The following is an 8,854-nucleotide window of genomic DNA, read 5'->3' on the forward strand; positions in this document are numbered from 1 at the left end:
GTTTGTACCCATTGACCAATATCTCCCCATTTCCCCCACCCCCAAGCCCCTGGTAACCACCACTCCACTCTCTGTTTCTCTGAGTTCAGCTTTTTTAGATTCCACGTATAAGTGATATCATATAGTATTTATCTTCCTCTGTCTGACTTACTTCACTTAGCTTAATGCCATAAATTTTCATCCAAGTTGTCGCAAACAGCAGGATTTCCTTTTTAATGGCTGAATAATATTCCATTGTGTGTGTATATATATGTGTGTGTGTGTGTGTGTATCACATCTTCTTTATCCTTTCATTCGTTGATGGACACTTAGGTTGTTTCCTTATCTTGGCTATTGTGAATAATGCTGCAATGATCATGAGCGTGCAGATATCTCTTCAAGATCCTGTTTTCATATCCTTTGGATATATACCCAGAAGTGGAATTGCTGGATCATATGGTACTTCTATTTTTTTAATTTTTTGAGGAAACTCCATACTGTTTTCCATGTGGCTGCACAAATTTACATTCCTACCAACAGTGCACAAGGGTTCGCTTTTCTCCATGTCCTCGCCAACACTTGTTACCTCTTCTCTTTCTGATGATACCCATTATAATATGTGTGAGGTGGTATCTCATTGTGGTTTTGATTTGCAGTTCCCTGATGATAAGTGATGATGAGCATCTTTTTATGTACCTCTCGGCCTAGTGGAATTTAATAAACTGTTAAAATAATTCCTCTGAGGAATAGGGTCTTTGTTGCCTTCTAAGAACTGAAAATGCTTCTTCGATGTGATCTCATCAATTTTTACAACATTCCTGATGCCTAAGTGATGTTACTGTGGTTTAGACATGAAGCCTAAGGCACTGTTTCTCAAAGTAGGGTTGGTGGAATTCTGGGAATACACATACATGTTTTTGGGGTCTCACAAATTCCCTATAAATGTTTTTTTAGTGTTTTGTTTTCATTAAAGAAATTCATTATAAGTATATTCTGTATTTTCAAGTGTCACCTGATGACTTGGGAGCCAAATTTTGTGTTTATGTTAAAACATTGTCATGGCACTAAGTAGCACTACTGTATTCATTGATCATAAGATAGACTTTTTTTTCCTGTGGTATGGTATCCCTGAAGTTATGATGCATCTTACAGTTGATGGTACCTTATATTTGTGTCATAGTTTAATTAGAAATAATTTTTTCTTTCTTAGTGGTATATAAAATAATGATGTATCTAATAATCAAAGCCATCTTAGATCAATAAAATTCTGTTTCTAGTCAATGAGAAAAACGTAAAGATGTACTTAATACATAAAGGATGAATTTACTCCATAATAAGTACATCATTTTGTAAGGATAGAAGTTTTGCAGTAGTTTGAGTTAGGAAACTGGCAGAGGGTTGAGGGGGAGTCATCACTCTCCCTACTGAAGGAATGTTTCAATCAAGAGCCTCTGTCCTGTTGCTGTTAGTACTGTATTCATGTGGCAGATTGTGATTTAGAGCCACCAAAGCAACATTATCAATCTCATGGAATTAATGTTAAATTAATTTGTTTGGTCTTTTAGCTTGATTTATTTTTAATCTGTGAGTTTTTTTGTTTTATACTTTGTATGATAGTGAAGGGTCACAGAATATGCCACCCCAAAATATGCCACTTTGACATAAAGACTGTTTTGAGCTAAAAGCACTTGAAAAATAGCAGGTACAAGAAGAATGCTCTGACCTCCCCTTTTCTTCCTGAAGGCAGAAGATAAAAATCACATGTGAATGATGTTCTCTATGTGCCAGGAGAAAAGACGTTTTCTTATCACCAGAGTTGGGGAGTTGAGACAGTTTTGTACAAACAGATCTTGTTAAAATAGCTTTTGTCTTCCTTTAGTCTCCCCATGCTTTAGTTACCTTTATACAGTTGCCTCTTATCCTTCAACCTAATATATAAGCACTCAGGTTTTGCCACTTTGGATTTTCATTTTCTTATGAAGGCTCCTATGCCAAGTAAAACTTATGATAAATAAATTTGCCTACTTTTCTCTTGTTAATCTGTTTTTTGTCCCAGAGTCCCAGTCCATATCCCAAGATGGATAGGGGAAAGATTTTTCCTCTCCTACAAGAGCTATAAGCAAAGGCATTTGTGCCTAATTTTAGGTATGTAAATATTTAAGTGAGATTGTAATAATAATAATTTCAGACAATATTAGAAGCCCTTGCGTTTTCTTCTTTTTAGAATAATAGTAGTCAAATTTGATAAGCAATGCATTTATGTCAAAGATATATATATTGTAGAGGAAAAGAAGTGAGTGGTACCTAATATTTGTCAGACACTGGCATTTTACATAGCTCCTTCCCCCCTCACTTAATCTCCTCAACAATCTTGTCAAGTAAATATTATTATACCTTTATTGCAGAAGAAATGAGACTTGGAGAAGTTAGGTAAGATTCCCAAGATCACTCCATTAGTAAGAGGCAGAGCTAGCGGCCTTCCAAACTTGACCAATTGGTTGCTTTAAAATTGTTTAGTATGGAGCTAAACATCTGTATTAATGCCTCCATAGATACTCGACACAAAACTCCCCTTGATGAAGGGGGAGATGGAAATGAGATTCTTCATATTGAGTCCATAATATAGATATCCACACAACAAGGTGTAGAAGAAGGAGTAAAGTCTTAGGAGTTCCCAATAGGTGAGGCTTGGATGAGGAATGGAGAAACTGATATTTATCTCGTTGCTCCTATGTGTCAGGTAGGATAAGCAGTTTGGGTGTGGAGCAAATAATAACTTCTGTATTGATATATTGAACTTGGGGAGCTGAGGGACTTTTATGCCTGGGGTGAAAATGAGGTTCATGTTGAGTAATAAAAAGCCACCACACGGCAGGGGCACAGGCCTGACCAGCGTCCATCTGCTCTTGCAGGTCTCTTTTCTCCTTCCTTCCCATTCTTCTTCCCTCTCCCTCCCTCGCACTGTTATCTTTAGTTCCTCCTCCTGGGGGATCATTGGCACTAGTCTCTTTGTGCTTCTGTGTCTTTTGGGGTGACCATTCAATTCCCATGACACCAGGTCGTGCACCAGTGGGCATTTAATACAGAATAATAATTGCTGTTGCTGTGGTAATACGGTGACCCTGGGTGTGACTGGATGCCAAGATCTTTTGGAACCCTTGTTGAACAGAGACTGCGATGAAACTAGTCTTAGCGTGGCACAGCCCTATGTGCACTGCATGTACTTTCGATGTCCCTTACCTGGTATCATTTAGAATTGAATCACCCGGACTTTGGGAAGTGCTGTGTGAGACAAATGTGTGACCGCCTGGTCCAGGCAAGGCACATGCTGATGTCCCGATGTTTTCACATCGGAGGTTGCCACTCTCAATCACTTTGGGAAGGGCACAGTTCTCGGATTGTGGCTGTGATTGTGGCAGCTCTTGGGGGCAGGGAGGAGGCAGTGTCCTCGCTTTAGAGAGGATGGCAGCTCCTGGGAAACCGAGGAAATTAGGAACTCAGAGCTTATCTTGCTATTTTGGGTTTGTTCTCATCTAATGGTTTTGGGAGTATAAGTGGTCTATCCCAGACAAATGTGTTCAAAAGAGACTTTACAAACACGGAGTATAGTTCTCTTATAAATTGTCACCCAAAGCACAATATTTCAAGGCTCAGGAAACTGTTTTTTTTTTTAATTCATATTTTACTTGCCTTGTTTCAAAAGAGATTCTAAGTGTAGGTTTAGCAGATTGATGTGGTTCAGGGAAAGTTTGTGTTTATGCCTGTGTTTGGTTAATTTCTCTGCTAAGTTCCCTTGAGAATGGCTTTTCTAAGAACGATTATGACTATTTTCAATGCTATCTTTTTACGTTCATTTTACATCACATCCCAGGCTGAAGGTTTTTTCTGGGGTCTCTGTTTAAACTGTGGCTCTTCCTTGCCTTTAAATCAGAACTATCTTGCTGCCCTCCTAGGGTGCAGAAAACTAGGATAATGGCCCCTGGTTTGCCCTGCCCTGGGGTGTGGTGTAAAGCAGGGTAATGAATATTTACTTTCAGAGTGGTAGACCTGCACACTTGACCATCTCCATTGGGTCCCTCTCAGGCCTTGTGTGAGGAGCTTGGGCAATGTGTGTGTCTGGGGATAGGCCTGGGGGGAGGGAGAAGGAAGGGGTCTGGAAAGAAGCCTTATTGGAGGGGTAACTCTATCCTGAAAGGTTTGTGCAAATGTAATTCAATCCACCATTGAGAGTGGGCTGAGTGTAACTCTCTGGCCCTGTTGCCATTTGCATTTTAAAATGTGAAAGAGTAGGAGTAATACAAGCATCTTTGTTTGGGCATACAGCCTCCTGTTTCTTGAGCATTTCTAAGTTCACAGAGGACATAATGTGTTATCAGATGGGATGGAATTTCTTTTTGAAAATAAAAACAGGATGATAATTTTTTTTTAAATAAATTTTTATTTATTTATTTATTGTCCCCCAAAACACCAGTAGATAGTTGTACGTCGTAGTTGCACAGCCTTCTAGTTGCTGCATGTGGGACGTGGCCTCAGCATGGTCGGAGAAGCGGTGCGTGGGTGCACGCCCGGGATCCGAACCCGGGCCGCCAGCAGCGGAGCGTGTGCACTTAACCGCTAAGCCATGGGGCCGGCCCAACAGGATGATAATTTATGTTACTGTAAGAAATATAATTACCAAGTAGACTGAATTCTGAGTGTTGGCTGCTCACAACATTGTCTCCTTAAGATCAGTCTACATCAGAAACCAAATCATCATCTGTAGGTGGTTTATTTAGTGCTCAGGGAATCAGGGCAAACTGACTTAACTAGATGTTGGCACCTTCAAAGTAGGTGGCTATCTAATTCATTTAGCGTTGCTCATGTTTTTTTTTTTTTTTTTCCTGTTTTATAGGTGATCACGTACAGGTTAGCAAATCTTTCATATTTTTCCTTTATCACTTCTAGGTTTTTGGTCATGCTGAGGAAAGTCCTTCCTACCTCTAGGTTATACAAATAGACTCTTATTCCCTTCAAACTTTTTATGAACATATTTCAATGCTTTCCTTTTTAACTTTTCTGTTAGATACAGTTGTGTATATCATGAAGTAGATGTCTATTCTCACCACTTATCTTTTCCCTAGCAGCATACTTTGTGGAAGGACTTTTTATATTCTATTAGTTTTTGATTACTTACAAAATATTATTCTTCTCCATAAGTAAAAACATTATTTTTATAATGGTGCACTGAGCTACTATTTTTACAATGGCATGGTGCACTGAGCTATTATTGCTAATGTCTTATATTACAGAACTCATTTTACTAAAAATAGGATTAATAGTTTGGGCAGTTTCCTAGCTCAGGACTAGAAAGCAGAGCCTGGGACAAAAGTTTACGTGGTGACATTGTATTGGGATGTGTCATACAAGGAAATATGTGTGAGGGGAAAAGGGAAATGAGGCAGGAAAAGAGGGAAAGAAAACACAAGGGGCTGACTTACCCATCTGGACAGAACTTTTCAACAAAACAGCAGATTACTTTATATTACATGGTGTCTTACAGTGAGGGCATATAAAATTACTGCATCTTTTTCTTTCTTTTCTTTTCTTTTTGCAGGGAAGGATTCTCCCTAAGCCAACATCTGTTGCCAATATTTCCCCCCGCTCTTTTCTGCTTTTCCCAGAAGCCCCAAGCACGGTTGTATATCCTAATTGTAGGTCCTTCTGGTTGTCCTATGTGAGCCGCTGCCATAGCATGGCAACTGAAGCGTGTGGTTCTGCGACTGGGAAACAAACCCGGGCCACCAAAGCAGAGAGCGCACAACTTTAGCCACTAGGCCATCAGGGCTGGCTCAAAATTAGTGCATCTAAGAACAGTCTATCTAAGTGGAATGAATGAAAAAGAATTTATCTGTCAGCTCTCTTGAGTAGCCAGTCTTCATTGGTCAAAGTCCACCCCCTGGAGCATGAACTCCACTGTACTTCCATGGGTCTAGTCTGGCGAGTTTGCAGCTGCAATAGTATTTTCTTGTTAGGTGACACTATGTTAAGTCATTCCTCAAGCTGTGGCTTGAACAGCAGTGGCAGTGGCAGTGGCAGAAATAGCATGGATCATTGCTGTGTTTCACTCTGGCTAGGAAGTAAGGCAGTTGGCAGGTCCCAGGATGGGGGGTGGGGTGGCAGTTGGACCAAGTGGATTTGCGATGGCACATAAATTGAGTCAGGAAATGTTGTGATAGTAAGAATTGTGTTATGAGTCCATTATGAAGGACTCTAAAGCACCGTGGGGATAGGATACAATATACTTTGGACAATGAAAATTGTACAATTTGTAAAAGGTGATCTGGACCAAAAATTCTGAGTCAGCAAGTGAAGTACTCATAATACCTTTGGTTTCAGGATACGTAACAATGAATGAGCTAATCAGTGCATTCAAACATTTTCAAATCTGCTGCCTAATCCTGTTCTCCAAGTTACATATTGTCATTTGTGCCTTGCCACCAAGGACAGGATGTTGGTGTCCTAGAAACACAAAACATGCTGTTAGATCTTGAAGACATGCACAGTACTAATCAAGACATCTTTGCCAGCATCTGCAAGAGAAAGTGACATTCTGTCTGGCAAAGTGAGTTAGATGTAGATATAACTTTAAAAAAGTTATTGAGTACAAATAGAGAAAATAGTACAAGGATAAAATGAAATATAAGTGTAAGAGGGACACCAGGACTGAGACAATTGTTTGAATTCTCATTGTAGCAATTGATTGATTTGTCATGGTGTATTCTTTGCCATAATTCTAGATTCTATTTATTATTCTTTTTTTTTAAATTTTTTTGTTTCTTGCAGTAACATTGGTTTATAACATTGTATAAATTTCAGGTGTACAACATTATATTTCTATTTCTGCAAAGATTACATCATGTTCACCACACAAATACTAATTACAACCCATCACCAAACACATGTGCCGAATTATCCCTTTCGCCCTCCTCACTCCCCCCTTCCCCTCTGGTAACCACCAATCCAATCGCTGTCTCTATGTGTTTGTTTATTGTTGTCATTATCTACTACTTAATGAAGGAAATCATACGGTATTTGACCTTCTCCCTCTGACTTATTTCACTTTGCATAATACCCTCAATGTCCATCCATGTTGTCACAAATGGCTGGATTTCATCGTTTCTTATGGCTGAGTAGTATTCCATTGTGTATATATATCACATCTTCTTTATCCATTCGTCCCTTGATGGGCACTTAGGTTGCTTCCAAGTCTTGGCTATTGTGAATAACGCTGCAATGAACACAGGGGTGCATGTATCTTTATGCATTGGTGTTTTCAAGTTCTTTGGATAAATACCCAGCAGTGGAATAGCTGGATCATATGGTAGTTCTATCCTTGATTTTTTGAGGAATCTGCATACTGTTTTCCATAGTGGCTGCACCAGTTTGCACTCCCACCAGCAGTGTATGAGAGTTCCCGTCTCTCCACATCCTCTCCAACACATGTTGTTTCCTGTCTTGTTAATTATAGCCATTCTGACGGGCGTGAGGTGATATCTCATCGTAGTTTTGATTTGCATTTCCCTGATAGTTAGTGATTTTGAACATCTTTTTATGTGCCTGTTGGCCATCTGTATATCTTCTTCAGAGAAATGTCTGTTCAGAGAAACATGAACCTGTGCCTGTTGGCCATCTGTATATCTTCTTCGGAGAAATGCCCACTTTTTGATTGGGTTGTTAGTTTTTTGTTGTTGAGATGCATCAGTTCTTTGCATATTGTTAGGTTGTCTTTCGTTTTGCTGATGGTTTCCTTTGCTGTGCAGAAGCTTTTTAGTTTGATGTAGTCCCATTTGTTTATTTTTTCTATTGTTTCTCTTGCCCAGTCAGACATGGTGCTTGAAAATATGTTGCTAAGACCGATGTCGAAGAGCGTACTGCCTATGTTTTCTTCTAGAAGTTTCATAGTTTCAGGTCTTACATTCAAGTCTTTAATCCATTTGGAGTTAATTTTTGTGTATGGTGTAAGGTAAGGGTCTACTTTCATCTTTTTTCCCGTGGCTATCCAGTTTTCCCAACACTATTTGTTGAAGAGACTTTCCTTTCTCCATTGTATGTTCTTGGCTCCTTTGTCAAAGATTAGCTGTCCATAGATGTGTGGGTTTATTTCCGGGCTTTCGATTCTATTCCATTTATCTGTGTGTCTGTTTTTGTGCCAGTACCATGCTGTTTTGGTTACTACAGCTTTGTAGTATATTTTGAAATCAGGGAGTGTGATACCTCCAGCTTTGTTCTTTTTTCTCAGGATTCCTTTACTTATTCGGGGTCTTTTGTTGTTCCAAATAAATTTTAGGATTCTTTGTTCTTTTTCTGTGAAAAATGTTGTTGGAACTTTGATAGGGATTGCATTGAATCTATAGATTGCTTTAGGAAGTATGGACATCTTAACTATGTTAATTCTTCCAATCCAAGAGCACGGAATTGCTTTCCATTTCTTTGTGTCTTCTTCAATTTCTTTCAGCAATGTTTTATAGTTTTCTGTGTACAGCTCTTTCACCTCTTTGGTTAAGTTTATTCCTAGGTATTTTATTCTTTTTGTTGCAATTGTAAACGGGATGGTATTCTTAATTTTTCTTTCTGCTACTTCGTTGTTAGTGTATAGAAAGGCAACTGATTTTTGTATGTTGATTTTGTCTCCTGCAACTTTACCATATCTGTTTATTACTTCTAAAAGTTTTCTGGTGGATTCTTTAGGGTTTTCTATATATAAAATCATGTCATCTGCAAATAGTGACAGTTTCACTTCTTCCTTTCCAATTTGGATCCCTTTTATTTCTTTTTCTTGCCTGATTGCTGTGGCTAGGACTTCCGGTACTATGTTAAATAAGAGTGGTGAGAGTGG

This window comes from Diceros bicornis, chromosome X (assembly GCF_020826845.1).
Source record: "Diceros bicornis minor isolate mBicDic1 chromosome X, mDicBic1.mat.cur, whole genome shotgun sequence".
Lineage (NCBI taxonomy): Eukaryota > Metazoa > Chordata > Mammalia > Perissodactyla > Rhinocerotidae > Diceros > Diceros bicornis.